We start from the raw sequence: 16,871 nt of genomic DNA, 5'->3' as shown, positions 1-16,871 counted from the left end.
GGAAGAAATCTTCAATTGCAGTTTGGCAGGAAAAAAATCCAGAATTTTGGGCACACATTCAGCAGGGAGTATAAAAATAAAATTACACTGACCCAAAGGGCAACCACATTCCCGGAAGGGAAAAGTATGAGTCTATAGAAGGTCACATATGTAGAGAAGCAATAAAACACAAAGATTTGTTTGTTCATTACCACTATTTCTATGCCACTTAAGTTCTCTGGGCAGAATACATAAAATTGTTAAAATAATACAATGTAAACAATACAAAATTTAAAGGTCTTCACCAGGCACCAAACACGAATATAGAGTAGGCACCAAGAAGAGCATTCACATTCATTCTGTGGGAAGAGCATTCTCCAAGCACTGTCCCATCATGGAGAAGTCCCTCTTCCTAACAGACTCTAGCCAGGTATCACTAGCCAGTAATACTCTGTGAAACGTCTCTGACAATGCCCTCAAGATCCAGGTAGGCTTACCTGCAAAGAGGGCATCCTTCAATAACCTATGGCCAAACTATTTAGGACTTTGTTGATTAAAGCTAACATTCTGAATTGGCTCTGGAAACAACTGGAAGCCAGTGTTGTTGACAAACATGTGTAAGCAGATCATAACACCAAGTTCCAGTTAGTAATCTTGCAGCCTTCTTCAGCACCAACAGCAGTTCACCTATAGAGTATTAGACTAACCTAACCTGGATGTTACTAGAGCATGGCTATCTCTGTCTAGGTTGCAGAGATAAGCATCACAACCATGATATCTACTGAAGATAAAACTTTGTTGTTGTTGTTGTTTAGTCGTTTAGTCGTGTCCGACTCTTCGTGACCCCATGGACCAGAGCACGCCAGGCACTCCTGTCTTCCACTGCCTCTCGCAGTTTGGTCAAACTCATGCTGGTAGCTTCGAGAACATTGTTCAACCATCTCGTCCTCTGTCGTCCCCTTCTCCTTGTGCCCTCAATCCTTCCCAACATCAGGGTCCTTTCCAGGGAGTCTTCTCTTCTCGTGAGGTGGCCAAAGTACTGGAGCCTCAGCTTCATGATCTGTCCTTCCAGTGAGCACTCAGGGATGAATTCCTTAAGAATGGAGAGGTTTGATCTTCTTGCAGTCCACGGGACTCTCAAGAGTCTCCTCCAACACCATAATTCAAAAGCATCAATTCTTCGGTGATCAGCCTTCTTTATGCTCCAGCTCTCTCTTCCGTACATCACTACTGGGAAAACCATAGCTTTAACTATACTGTCATTTGTTGACAAGGTGATGTCTCTGCTTTTTAAGATGCTGTCTAGGTTTGTCATTGCTTTTCTCCCAAGAAGCAGGCGTCTTTTAATTTTGTGACTGCTGTCACCATCTGCAGTGATCATGGAGCCCAAGAAAGTAAATCTTTCACCACCTCAATTTCTTCCCCTTTTATTTGCCAGGAGGTGATGGGCCCAGTGGCCATGATCTTCGTTTTTTTGATGTTGAGCTTCAGACCATATTTTGCGCTTTCCTCTTTCACCCTCATTAAAAGGTTCTTTAATTCCTCCTCACTTTCTGCCATCAAGGTTGTGTCATCTGCATATCTGAGGTTGTTGATATTTCTTCCGGCAATCTTAATTCCGGCTTGGGATTCATCCAGCCCAGCTTTTCACATGATGAATTCTGCATATGTTAAATAAGCAGGGAGACAATATACAGCCTTCTCTTGCTCCTTTCCCAATTTTGAACCAATCAGTTGTTCCATATCCAGTTCTAACTGTAGCTTCTTGTCCCACATAGAGATTTCTCAGGAGACAGATGAGAGGATCAGGCACTCCCTTTTCTTTACAAACATGCCATAGTTTGCCGTGGTCGACACAGTCAAAGGCTTTTGCATAGTCAATGAAGCAGAAGTAGATGTCTTTCTGGAACTCTCTAGCTTTCTCCATAATCCAGCGCATGTTTGCAATTTGGTCTTTGGTTCCTCTGCCCCTTCAAAATCCAGCTTGCACTTCTGGGAGTTCTCAGTCCACATACTTCTTATGCCTGCCTTGTAGAATTTTAAGCATAACCTTGCTAGCATGTGAAATGAGTGCAATTGTGCGGTATTTGGAGCATTCTTTGGCACTGCCCTTCTTTTGAATTGGGATTTAGATTGATCTTCTCCAATCCTCTGGCCACTGCTGAGTTTTCCAAATTTGCTGGCATATTGAGTGTAGCACATTTTAAAATTTGAAATAGTTCAGCCGGAATATCATCACTTCCACTGGCCTTGTTATTTGCAGTGCTTTCTAAGACCCATTTGACTTCACTCTCCAGGCTGTCTGGCTCAAGGTCAGCAACCACACTACCTGGGGTGTATGAGACATCCATATCTTTCTGGTATAATTCCTCTGTGTATTCTTGCCACCTCTTCTTGATGTCTTCTGCTTCTGTTAGGTCCTTACCACTTTTGTCCTTTATTATGGTAATCTTTGCACAAAATGTTCCTTTCATAGCTCCAATTTTTTTTTCTTTTTAAAATAATATTTATTAACAGTTTAAACAGTACAAAAGAAAAAAAATTAAACAAAACAATACAGTACAATACAAAAACAAAGACACTACATAACACTAACACTAAGACATTAAACTAACAAAACAAAACAAAAACAATTTAAGACACATCAAATAATTTCAATATCTTATCTTTCATTCACTTGTTTCAACGACCTCCTCACACCTCCCTTTTTGTATTCCACTTCAGTTAACTGTTTCAGCAATTCCTTTCCATCTTCCTCTGTTTTCTGTCCTGTAATTATCTTAACATATTCTAACCTTATTTTTTCCCTTTAATGCATTAATAATCTATTTGTACTTAGTTCCTTATAACATTTCTACTAAAGCCATATAACTTCATTCCAACATTTTTCTAACATTCATTGATTTCACAGTATTTCTGTAAATAGTCTTTAAACTTTTTCCAGTCTTCTTCCACCGACTCTTCTCCCTGGTCTCGGATTCTGCCAGTCATTTCCGCCAGTTCCATATAGTCCATCAACTTCATCTGCCATTCTTCCCGGGTGGGTAAATCTTGTGTCTTCCAATACTTCACAGTGAGTATTCTTGTTGCTGTTGTTGCATACATAAAAAAAGTTCTGTCTTTCTTTGGCACCAGTTGGCCGACCATACCCAGGAGAAAGGCCTCTGGTTTCTTCAGGAAGGTATATTTAAATACCTTTTTCATTTCATTATAGATAATCTCCCAGGATGTCTTAATCCTTGGGCATGTCCACCAAAGGTGAAAGAATGTACCTTCAGTCTCATTACATTTCCAACATTTATTGTCAGGTAAATTATAAATTTTTGCAAGCTTGACTGGTGTCATGTACCACCTGTAAATCATTTTCATTAAATTCTCTCTTAGGGCATTACATGCCGTAAATTTCATACCTGTGGTCCATAACTGTTCCCAGTCAGCCATCATTATGTTATGTGCCCATTTTATCATAGCAGATTTCACCATTTCATCCTGAGTGTTCCATTTCAACAGCAACTTATACATTCTTGACAAGTTCTTAATTTTTGAATCTAATGTCAGGGAACTGCCATCAGAGCAAGAAACGGAGGCAGGGCTCCCGAGTGATGCCGGAGAGGGGACTAGCAGGGGGGAAGGATTTCAGCGTAACACCCATAGAGAAGAGAGGGAGATGGAGGAATTGGTGACAGGGCTCCAAGACCCTTCACCCAAAACTAGTGGAGAGAGCGCTGGGACGCCCCTGCCTTCCCCTTACTTGCGCAGATGCGTTCCGCGCAGGGAACAGAGGAGACTCGGGGTCAAAAAGCTTTTATGCTGGAAGAGGTTCAAGAGACGCCCACTCTCGGATTCTGCAAGTGACTAACAGGTCACGGAGGGCGAGCTCTGACCCTAAGCATGGTTGGGCAAGCAAACTAACTAAACTGAAGGCAATTTACGCACAAGTAACCCCTCACAACCATTACAGCAATCCGAGAGTCATTTACGTTACTTGTGCGCAAGCAGTGGAAACATGAGCCAGACTGGAGGCGCCGGGGCAGCGGAGCCAGATGCGGGGGTGCAGGACCTAATGAAGAGGAACCAGGAGCTGGAACAGCATGTAGCTGGACGAGAGGCGCACCCAGGACATGCAGGTTAGACCCACCCCAGTGGCAAAGAAGGTGCCCGGACTAGTACACAAATTTGGGGGGGAGCTCCAGGAATATAATGGATTCCGAACGGAAATAGAGTACGCCTTGCAGCTGCAGCATGATGACTTTGCTGACGAGGCAGCGCAGGTGGCGTATATCGTGGGGCAACGCGAGGGCAACGCGAGGGAATGGGTTAGACCCCTGATGGCCGCGCAGAACCCCGCCATGAAGGACGTTCGGAAGTTTTTTCAGGCAATGGACACTATGTATTCTAGCCAATTGGGGGAGAGTGTGAACCAAAGGGAGCTGATGAGATGCAAGCAGGGGGACCTTTCCGTTAGAGACTACTGGTCCTGCTTTGCGATGCTAATACACCGGCTCGAATGGGATCTGGATAGCCCTCCCATACGGATGCTGTTTGAGGAGGGGTTGTCCCTGACCGTTAAAGATGAGCTCTCCCGCGCGCCCCGCCCGGAGACTATGGATCAGCTGACGAAAGCTGTGCTGGCGATAGGCGCTCGCCAGGAACCGCGCGCTTTGGAAAGGCAGGAAGGGAGAGGAGAGCGTTGGCCTGACTACCGCATTCCTGAGATGCCAAAGCAGTCTCCCGGTGACGTGGTGCCAATGGAAATTGATGGGGCGCGCGCCTGCGAGGCTCCGAGCGCCCACCAAGGAGTCAAAAGGGAGGGAAAGGCTGGGAAAAGCACCAAGAAGTGTTTCCTCTGCCAACGGCCAGGACACTTTGCCAGGGTCTGTCTCAAAGAAAGGCTTGGCAAGGGATGGTGGGAGCCGCTGGAAGCGAGGAGGAGGGGGCAGAGGAAAAGGTGCAGGGAAACGCCAGCACTTGACTGCCCACAGGGGGGCGCAGCAGCCAAGCGAACAGATAACAGATAGAGGTGGTGCTAGAACTCCCAAATGGACACCCAGTCAAGGTGAAGGCAATGCTGGACTCAGGCAGCTCCTGTAATTTTTTTAGTAAGGAGTTTGCACTGGAGCACCAACTCCACCTGCTGCCACTTGATTTCCCACTCCAAGTGACCACGATAGATGGCAGGGAGCTGCTAGGAGGGGAGGTAACACATCAAACCCCACCCATGAGAATGAGTGTGTCCAGGCACACCGAAATCATTGCCTTTCATGTGGCCACACTGGCGGGACCCCCGATAATACTGGGCATGAGCTGGCTAGTGCTACATGATCCAGTGGTGGCTTGGCATCAACAGACAGTCACCTTCGGGTCAGCGCACTGTTTGGAACACTGTCTAGGGGGGGAGAAGCCCAGGGTGAGGTTGGCCAGAGTGGCAGCAACTACACTGAAGCAGAGAGCAGAGGTGCCGCCACAGTACGCGGACTTACAGGAAGTCTTCAGCGAGAGGGAAGCGGACAGGCTGCCGCCACATAGGCCCTTCGACTGCCAAATCAACCTACTCCCTGGGGCGCAGCTGGCGGTGGGTAAGCTGTATGCCATGTCAGACCGAGAGATGCAGGAGTTGCGGGACTTTATTGACAAAAACCTAAAAAGGGGGTTTATAAGGGAATCTAAGGCAGTAGGGGGGAGCCCTGTGTTTTTTGTAGACAAGGAAAACACGGATCAGCTTAGGCTGGTCGTGGACTTTCGAAAATTAAACCTCGTATCGGAACCTGTGACCTTCCCAATGCCCAGAATTGATGATATTCTGACTAGGGTGAGGAAGGGTAAGATCTTCACCAAGCTGGACCGCCGGGGAGCATACAATCTGATTAGAATGAGGAAGGGGGACGAATGGAAAACCACTATGTTCACCCCCCCTTGGGGCCTTTGAGTACCTAGTCATGCCATTTGGATTACAATCGGGCTCAGCCTGTTTTCAAAGCTTCATGCACCATGTGCTGGGCCCCCTGCTGTACAAAAACTGCGTAGCATTTCTGGACGACGTCCTGATCTATTCGGACAATGAAAAGCGCATGTCCAGGACGTCAGGGAAGTGCTGAAGAGGCTACAGCAGCACCAGTTGTGGGTCAAGCTGGAAAAGTGCCAATTTCACGCCAGAGAAGTGGAATTTCTGGGATACAAGTTGTCGGACAGAGGACTAGCCATGGACCCCGGCAAGGTTCAGGCGGTGCTGGAATGGAAGGCCCCCAAAACCCGGAAGGATGTGCAGAGGTTCCTTGGGTTCAGCAACTTCTACCGGAAGTTCATCAAGAACTTCACCCACTTGACCGCACCCATCACGGATTGTCTCAGTAGCAAGAAGAAGTTCGTCTGGACGGAAAGTGCCCAACGATCCTTCGAAAGGCTAAAGAAGGTGTTTGCCTCGGAGGAACAGCTCCTGCACGTGGATCTGCAGAAGCCGATGAGGCTGGAGACCGACGCATCAGACAGAGCCATTGGAGCAGTGTTGCTGCAGTCGGGACAGAGCCAACACACCTGGAGGCCGTGCGCCTTCTTCTCACGGAAACTGAACAAATCGGAACAGAACTACACGGTGTATGATCGTGAACTGTTAGCTATTTATGCAGCGTTTCGGCAGTGGAGACATCTCCTAATAGGGGCTCAGCACAAGATTCAGGTTTGCACTGATCACAAGAACTTGGAATATTGGAGAACAGCTCGAGTCCTCAACCAGAGACAGATTCGATGGGCACAGGAGTTCTCCAAGTTCTTCTTTGAGATCAAGTACGTGCCGGGGGAAGAGAACGTGAGGGCAGACGCGCTTTCCCGGAAGCCGGAGTATACAGAAGGAGAAGGACCGCCGGAAGCTCGACACGTGTTCCCTGAGGAACGATGGGTTTGTGGGGGAGCGTTGGTTGGGAAATGAGAACTAACCCAGCTGATTCGCCAGGACGAATTCGCCCAAACCAGAATCAGGGAACTCAGGGGAACTGGGGGAGGGTCCGGGAGGCAGGAGGGGAAGGGCTCACACACCCGCTAATGGAAGAGAGGGAACGCCACCATGAGGTAATGGAGATCCTGGATTCGCGCTGGCGAGGGCAGCAGGTGGAGTACCTAGTGGCTTGGGAGGGGGAACCCGAGTCAGAAAACACGTGGGTTCCTGCGGGGGAAATAGATGATGGATATCTGGTGGAAGAGTTCCACAACAGGTATCCAAGGAAGCCCAAACCCCTTGAGAGATTCTGGGAGGAGCAATTTGCCACCACCGATGAGGAGGAGGAGGATTTCATGGGTTTTCCGGCTTCCCAAGAGGAAGGAGGAGAATCGCCAGGAGAGGAGGAATCAGATTGGGAAGCCCCGCCCGTGAGAAATTGGAGCAGGTGGGAAGCGGGGTCTGAGTCCACGGATGACGACAGCAGCTCCTTTTGGGGGTTCCCGGCATCGTCGGCTGAAGAAGGGGACAAGGTCCCGTCACAGGGTCAGGCCGGGGGTGGAGGGGGTCCTGGGGAGGAGGTGGATGTCAGGGAACTGCCATCAGAGCAAGAAACGGAGGCAGGGCTCCCGAGCGATGCCGGAGAGGGGACTAGCAGGGGGGAAGGATTTCAGCATAACACCCATAGAGAAGAGAGGGAGATGGAGGAATTGGTGACAGGGCTCCAAGACTCTTCACCCAAAACTAGTGGAGAGAGCGCTGGGACGCCCCTGCCTTCCCCTTACTTGCGCAGACGCGTTCCGCTCAGGGAACAGAGGAGGAGACTCGGGGTCAAAAAGCTTTTATGCTGGAAGAGGTTCAAGAGACGCCCACTCTCGGATTCTGCAAGTGACTAACAGGTCACGGAGGGCGAGCTCTGACCCTAAGCATGGTTGGGCAAGCAAACTAACTAAACTGAAGGCATTTTACGCACAAGTAACCATTACATCTAACAATTCTGTTTCCAATTTTGATTTTTCCACCTGGAAACCAACCTTTTTGTCCAAATTGTATGCCTCCATTATTTGGTAATAATGGAGCCAATCTCGCACTTTGTTTTTCAATTTTTCAAAGCTCTGCAGTTTTATTCTGTCTCCATCTTGTTCCAAAATTTCCCAATATTTCGGCCTCCATATTGAGCTTTTTCTGTGCCTTCGCTTCCATTGGTGACAACCATCTTGGGGTTTTCTTTTCTAACAAATCCTTATATCTTATCCAAACATTAAACTGCTTTTCTAACAATATGGTTTTTGAAAGCTTTATGTGCTTTTACCTTATCATACCACAAATATGCATGCCAACCAAATGCATTATTGAAACCTTCTAAATCCAGCACATCAGTGTTTCAAGAAGCAGCCATTCTCTCAGCCAGCAAAAAGCAGCTGATTCATAGTAAAGTTTAAGGTCTGGCAGGGCAAATCCACCTCTTTCTTTAGCATCAGTTAATATCTTAAATTTTATTTGAGGCTTCTTGCCCTGCCAGACAAATCTGGAAATATCTCTCTGCCACTTCTTGAAACAATCCATCTTGTCCAAAATTTGCAATGTTTGAAACAAAAACAACATCCTTGGCAATACATTCATTTTTATCGCAGCAATTCGGCCTAGCAATGATAACTTCAAATTTGACCATATTTCTAAGTCCTTTTTCACTTCAATCCAACATTTTTCATAATTATCCTTAAATAAGTTCACATTCTTAGCAGTCATGTTAACCCCTACATATCTCCAATTTTCTTGAACAGATCTCTGGTTCTTTCCATTCTGTTGTTTTCCTCTATTTCTTTGCATTGCTCATTTAAGAAGGCCTTCTTGTCTCTCCTTGCTATTTTTTGGAAATCTGCATTCAATTTCCTGTATCTTTCACTATCTCCCTCACATTTTGTTTGCCTTCTCTCCCCCGCTATTTGTAAGGCCTCGTTGGACAGCCACTTTGCTTTCTTGCATTTCCTTTTCATTGGGATGGTTTTTGTTGCTGCCTCCTGTATAATGTTACAAGCCTCCATCCATAGTTCTTCAGGCACTCTATCCACCAAATCTAAATCCTTAAACCTGTTCCTCACTCACCCTACTTTCTTCAGTTTAAGCTGGAATTTTGCTTGAAAAAGCTGATGATCTGAGCCATAGTCAGCTCCAAGTCTTGTTTTTGCTGACTGTATAGAGCTTCTCCATCTTTGGCTGCAGAGAATATAACACTGGGCAACAATTTTTTACTTTTTGAACGTTGCCTAGTTTTCTACAATTGATTTAGGGTATTTTTGCACTGCTGAATCAGGAAATGGCATCCGTTTCTCTCCATCAGATCAGGTTTTTGTGCTATGTTGATTTGAAAAAAATCAGATCTTGTGACAAAATCAATTACATTTTTGTGGCATTATCAGCTGATTTTTGTCAACACATATCATCCTAAATATGTTTTTAAGAGAAAAATATGTTTTTAAGAGAAAAAAATGTTTTTCCAACAACATATATTGATTACCTGATAGAAACATCGATTACTGTAAACTGAATGGTGGGCACTGATAAAGGTAAGTACACGTTAATTGCATGTTGCTTAACCATTTTTCAAACTTCAGGGCTTGAACTTCCGTTTCTTGGAACTCCTGGAATGCTCAGCAGCAGGGAGGTCTCTCTTCAGAGTCCAACAGTAGTCAGCCATCATGACTGCGTCCCAGCGACCCTGATACCTGGTCTCCATCTCTTTCATGTCCTGATGGAATCTCTCCCCCTGTTTGTCACTCATTGAACCCACGTTTTCAGGAAACCAGTCCATATGTGAAAATAGGTAGTGCATCTTGACGCTCATGTTGCAGCCCAGGTTTCTGAAAGCAGTCAGCATGTTGTTGACAAGTTCTGCGTAGTTTCTGGCCCTATTGTTGCCCAGAAAGTTCTTCACTACCAGAACAAATGCCTTCCACGCTTCCAGTTCCACTTCGTTCATTGAGTTTCCGAACTCTGGATCTCTGATGAGCTCCATCAGATGAGCTGATGGATCCGAGGACCATCAAAGATGCCAGCTTTCAACTTCTCCATGGCCAATCCTGGCACAAGTAAGTGAAGCAGTCACCATCCTTGTCCAGAGCATTGGTGAACTGCTTGATTAAGCCGAGCTTGATGTGCAGCGGTGGGAAGAGTATTCTGTCTCTGTCCACCAGAGGGTCGTTGATGATGTTCCTTTCTCTGCAAGGCACCAATTCCTCCCGCACAAGCCAGTCCTTCTTTGTGTAATGCTGAGCATGGTCCCTACTACCCCACATGCACAGAAAACATGGGTACTTGGTGAGGCCAGACTGTTGTCCCAACAAAAAGTTCACTATCTTCAGGTCAACACAAATAAACCACTTCTGCTGATAAACCAATTTTCTACAGCACATACCTCACTGCTATCAGGGAACTGCCATCGGAGCCAGAGGCGGAGGGAAGGCTCCAGAGGGATGCCGGAGAGGGTCCCAGTAGGTAGAGAGGCAGCCCATCTGCTGGGGAAGGAAATCAGCGTAACACCAGTGGAGAAGGGGGGCAGATGGGGGAATCGGAGAGGAGGCTCCAGGACTCCTCGCCGGAGACCAGCCGGAGACCGGGACTGGTACACAAGTTTGGGGGGAAACCCCAGGACTACAATGCATTCCAAACGGAAATAGAGTATGCTTTGGAACTGCAGCATAATGACTTTGCTGATAACGGGGAGAGGGTAGCCTACATTGTGGGGCATCTGGAGGATGGGGCACGCGAATGGATCAGGCCCCTAATGGCGACGCAAAATGATGCCTTGAAGGACCTTAAGAAATTCTTCCAGGCAATGAATGCGATGTATTCCAGTGAAGTGGAGCAAAGTGTGACTCGGCGGGAACTGATGGGGTGCAAGCAGGGGAGCCAGTCAGTTAGAGACTACTGGTCGCGCTTTGCGATGTTGATCCACCGGCTCGGCTGGGATCTGGACTCTGAACCGATACAAATGTTGTTTGAGGAGGGGTTGTCCCCAACTGTGAAGGACTAGTTGTCCTGCGCCCACAGTCGATGGATCAGCTGACCAAGGCTGTGCTTGCGATTGGAGTGCGGCAGGAAGCGCGGGCTCAGGAGAAACGCGAAGTGAGAGGGGAATGTTGCCATGACTACCGCATTCCTGAAATACCGAGACAGCTTTCCCAGGCGGCTGAGCCAATGGAAATAGATGGCGCGAGAGAGAGAGAGAGGTTTCAAACTCCAGTGAAGGTCGCAAGAAGGAGGGGAAGGATTGGAAAACCACCAAGAAGTGTTTCCTCTGCCAGCGGCCAGGACATTTTGCCAGGGTCTGCCCTCAAAGAAAGGCCTGGCAAGGGATGGTGGGGGCTGCTGGCTGCGAGGAGAAGGGGGAGGAAGGGCAGGCGCAGGGAAACGACAACGCCTGGCTGCCAACCAGCGGGGGCAGCAGCCAGGCCAGCAACCAATAGAAGTGCCCCAGCCTGACCCTCCCAGGGCAGCTATAGCCATAGAAGTGGTGCTAGAACTCCCGAATGGGCACCCAGTCAAAGTTGAGGGACTGCTGGATTTGGGCAGCTCCTGCAATTTCTTCAGCAGGGACTTCGCTCTGGAGCACCAACATCTGGGGGGGGTGACACACCAGACCACGCCAATGCGAATGAAGGTTTCCAGGGAACCGGAGACCATTGCCTTTCACGTGGCCACACTGGCAGGACCCCCAATAATACTGGGGATGAGCTGGCTGGCACTGCATGATCCAGTAGTGTCATGGCATCAGCGGTCAGTCACCTTTGGGTCAGCTTACTGCTTGGAACACTGTCTGGGGGTGAGAACCCAAGAATGACAGTGGCCAGGCTGGCTGGGCTGGCTGTGGAAACAAAAGGGGAGGTGCCACCACAATATGCTGACCTGAAGGAAGTCTTCAGCGAGTAGAAGGTGGATAGACTACCCCCCCATAGGCCCTTTGACTGCCAAATCAACTTACTCCCAGAGGCTCAGCTGCCGGTGGGTAAGCTGTATGCCATGTCTGACCGGGAGATGCAGGAGTTGCGGCAGTTTATTGACAAGAACATGAAGAGGGGGTTCTTAAGGGAATCAAAGGCGGTGGGGGGCAGTCCGGTGTTCTTTGTGGACAAAAAGGAGACTAATCAGCTCAGATTAGTCGTAGATTACCGGGCATTAAACCTGGTATCAGAACCCGTGACCTTCCCAATGCCCAGGATTGACGACATTTTAACACGGGTGAGGCAGGGGAAATTTTTTTACCAAGCTGGACCTCAGGGGAGCATACAATTTGATTAGGATAAGGGAGGGGGACGAATGGAAAACCACCATGTTCACCCCCCTGGGGGCTTTTGAGTACTTAGTCATGCCATTTGGATTACAATCGGGCTCCACCTGCTTTCAAGCATTCATGCACCACATGTTGGGGCCCCTGCTGTACAAGAACTGCGTAGCCTTTTTGGATGACATCTTAATCTATTCGGACAATGAGAAGCAGCATGTCAGAGACGTCAGGGAAGTGCTAAAGAGACTGCAGAAGCACCAGTTGTGGGTCAAGCTGGAAAAAATTTCACATCAGAGAGGTCGAGTTTCTGGGGTACAAGTTGTCAGGCAAGGGCCTAGCTAAGGACCCAAGCAAGGTGCAGGCAGTGCTGGAATGGAAGGCCCCCAAAACCCGGAAGGATGTGCAGAGGTTCCTCGGGTTCAGCAGCTTTTATAGGACGTTCATCAAGAACTTCGCCCACTTGACAGCGCCCATCACAGATTGTCTCAGTAGCAAAAAGAAGTTCGCCTGGACAGAAAGTGCCCAGCAATCCTTTGAAAGACTGAAGAAGACGTTCACTTCGGAAGAGCAGCTCCTGCATGTTGATCTGCAGAAGCCCATGAGACTGGATACCGACGCGTCTGACCGAGCCATTGGAGCAGTACTTTTGCAGCCAGGGCCCAAGCAGGGCTGGAAGCTGTGTGCCTTTTTCTCGAGGAAGCTGAGCAAGTCGGAGCAAAACTATATGGTGTATGACCACGAACTGCTTGTGATCTATGCGGCGTTTCGTCGATGGAGACATCTGTTAATAGGGGTGCAGCACAAGATCCAGGTTTGTACTGACCACAAGAACTTGGAATACTGGAGGACCGCGCGAGTACTCAACCAGAGACAGATTTGCTGGGCACAGGAGTTATCCAAGTTTTCCTTCGAGATCTGATATGTGCTGGGAGAGGAAAACGTAAGAGCAGATGCTCTCTCCCGGAAGCCGGAGTACATGAAAGGAGAGGGACCGCTGGAGATCCGACACGTGTTTCCCGAGAACCGATGGGTGTGTGGGGAAGCGGGTTTTGAATCTTCAGAGGATGGTGACAGCTCCTTCAGGGGACTCCCCGCATCGTCGGCCAAGGAAAGGGACGAGGTTGAATCGGAAAGTCGGGCCAGGGGTGGAGGGGGTCCTGGGGGGGAGGTGGATATCAGGGAACTGCCATCGGAGCCAGAGGCGGAGGGAAGGCTCCAGAGGGATGCCGGAGAGGGTCCCAGTAGGAAGAGAGGCAGCCCATCTGCTGGGGAAGGAAATCAGCGTAACACCAGTGGAGAAGGGGGGCAGATGGGGGAATCGGAGAGGAGGCTCCAGGACTCCTCGCCGGAGACCAGCGGGGAGAGCACGGGTACTCCACTGCCCACACCCTCCCTGTGCAGAAGTCTTCCACGCAGGGAGAGTAGGAGGAGACTTGGCGTCAAAGAACTTCTTTGCTGGAAGAAGTTCAAGAAACGCCCACTGACGGATTCTGCCAGCAACTGAGACAGCCACGGGTGAGAGGCTGTCCAGACAGAAAGGGTTCAACCAGGTAACCTAGCCAGGAGTGGCGACAACTTACTCACGAGCAACCCCTAGAACCATTACAACTGCTTCATAGTTCTCCTTCAGTGTAGTCGAGTGAGCCAGGCGTATAGAGGCAAACTGGTTGCCATTGTGTAGCAGAACACATTTCAGTGATCGCTTGCTGCTGTCAATGAACAGTCTCCAATCTTTGGGTCAGTACTGTGGCACTCCAAGCTTGAGCAGAAGCTGCACAATATCTGCACAGTACACCAAGTCCTTCTCTTCCGAGAAAAAACGGAGGTACTCTTGATGCCTGTTGTGGAAGAAGCTGATGCGAGCACTGTCAGAGAGGAGGTTTTTTTCCTTCAATCTGGATGCCAACAGTTCGGCAGAGTCCTTTGACAAGCTGAGGTCATTCAACTCCTTTTGGGAAAATGGATGTGGAGCATCATCTCAAGAACCACTTCTTCATGTCCTTCAACACTGGAGGCATCTTCGTCACTAATGTCAGGAAGTTCTCCGAAGATAGGCACTGGAATTTCATCACAATGAGCTACAGGACGACGTGCTGATTGAAGATCAGGATACTTGAGGCTGCTCCGGTTCTTTCTGTTGATCCCAGTCACATCAACAGCGCAAAAGTAGCAGTCAGTGACATGGTTTGTCGGCTCCCTCCAAACCATGGGAATTCCAAAGTTCAGACTCCTCTTGCCATTGGTCCACCCACGTAGAGTCTCAGTGCATGCCTTGCACACCATGTGTGGCGACCAAGCTTTACCCTGGTCACCAAGTTTAATACCAAAATAAGCATGGTAAGCACGCCTTATGAAACTTGTGCACCAATTTATGGAAGATTTCGAGGTTTTATGACTTCAAACTGATCCCTTTTCGACATAATCACCCAGAACTATTGGACCTGAATACTTCTTGTCATTAAAATAATCATTTCCAATCAAAACAATTATTTGACATGGCATTTTACCCCCACCAACTTCTTCTAAAATGCTCCATACATGCGTAAAAAGGTAAAAGGACCCCTGACCATTAGGTCCAGTCATGACCGACTCTGGGGTTGCAGCGCTCCTCTCGCTTTATTGGCCGAGGGAGCCGGCGTACAGCTTCCAGGTCATGTGGCCAGCATGACTAAGCCAGTTCTGGCGAACCAGAGCAGTGCACGGAAACGCCATTTACCTTCCCGCCGGAGCGGTACCTATTTATCTACTTGCACTTTGACGTGCTTTCAAACTGCTAGGTTGGCAGGAGCAGGGACCGAGCAATGGGAGCTCACCCCATTGCGGGGATTCGAACCACCAACCTTCTGATCGGCAAGTCCTAGGCTCTGTGGTTTAACCCACAGTGCCACCCGCGTCCCCTCCACACAAGCGTACATGTGAACAAAAACGTAAAAAAAATGACATGTGGCCATAGCTCAAAAACTTGACCTGATTGAGCAAAACCAATGTGATTTTTGGATTCAGCGCATCAGATTCGTCCTAAATCAACTGAAAAAACACAGACAACAAATTTGTTGTTGGCCAGTGATAATCAATCTGATTTCGATGCTGCCCATCTGGTGATGTCCATGTGTAGAGTCGTCTCTTGTGTTGTTGGAAAAGAATGTTTGTGACTACCAGCTTGTTCTCTTGGCAGAACTCTATTATCCTTTGCCCTGCTTCGTTTTGAACTCCAAGGCCAAACTTGCCAATTGTTCCTTTTATCTCTTGATTCCCTACTTTAGCATTCCAATCCCCTATAATGAGAAGAACATCCTTCTTTGGTGTCATTTCTAGAAGGTGTTGTAAGTCTTCATAGAATTGGTCAATTTCAGTTTCTTCAGCACCAGTAGTTGGTGCATAAACTTGGATTACTGTGATGTTAAAAGGTCTGCCTTGGATTCGTATTGAGATCATTCTATCATTTTTGAGACTGCATCCCAATACAGCTTTTGCCACTCTTTTGTTGACTATGAGGGCCACTCCATTTCTTTTACGGGATTCTTTTTTTATATATATAAATATTTATTAAGGTTTTTTTTATAAAAGAAATGCACAGATAATAAACAACATTAGTTATATCATAACAAAATTTCATAACTTCTTTGGACTTCCTCACGTCTCCTGCTCCCACTTACATCGTTGAGAAGTTTTTTCAAGCAAATTATCATCTTGTTTACAATCTTATTTCCACTCATTTAAATATAATCTAACAATTCTCCAAAAGGTTTATGTTTTCCTTAATCTCACTTATCATCAAATTCCAGTCTAATTTAGTGGTGGCCAATTATTTATGATCAAGCATCCTTCTTAACATTCAACCAAATTACAATATTTTTGTAAATAAATCTTAAATTTCTTCCAATCTTCTTCAATCCTTTCTTCTCCCAGGTCTCGGATTCTGCCAGTCATCTCCGCCAATTGCATATAGTCCATCAGCTGCATCTGCCACTCTTCCAGTGTGGGTAGATCTTGAGTTTTCCAGTTCTTAGCTATGAGTATCCTTGCTGCCGTTGTTGCATACATAAAAAATGTTCGGTCCTTCTTTAACACCTTCTGGCCGACAATACCCAGGAGGAAGGCCTCTGGTTTCTTAGTGAAGGTATACTTAAATACCTTTTTCAACTCATTATATATCATTTCCCAGAAGGCCTTCACTTTAGGGCAAGTCCACCAGAGGTGAAAGAATGTTCCTTCATTTCCTTTACATTTCCAGCATTTATTATCAGACAAATGGTATATTTTGGCAAGTTTAACTGGGGTCATGTACCATCTGTATATCATTTTCATTACATTTTCCTTCAAAGCATTACATGCAGTGAAGTTCAGCCCAGTGGTCCACAACCTTTCCCAGTCCTCAAACATAATGTTATGCCCAATGTCCTGTGCCCACTTTATCATAGCCGATTTAACCATTTCGTCTTGTGTGTTCCATTTTAACAGCAAGTTATACATTCTTGATAATACCTTAGTCTTTGGTTCTAACAATTCTGTTTCCAACTTCGATTTCTCCACCTGGAACCCTAACTTTTTGTCATTTTTAAAAACTTCTTTAATCTGAGCGTAATGTAACCAGTCTCGCACTTTATCCTTCATTTTCTCCAAACTCTGCAATTTCCAATTGTCTCCATCTTTTTCTAATATTTCCCAATATTTTGGCCA

Source organism: Podarcis gaigeae (genome assembly GCF_964106915.1).
Source record: "Podarcis gaigeae genome assembly, chromosome: 7".
Taxonomy (NCBI): Eukaryota; Metazoa; Chordata; class Lepidosauria; order Squamata; family Lacertidae; genus Podarcis; species Podarcis gaigeae.
Note: the sequence above shows the minus strand (reverse complement) of the source record.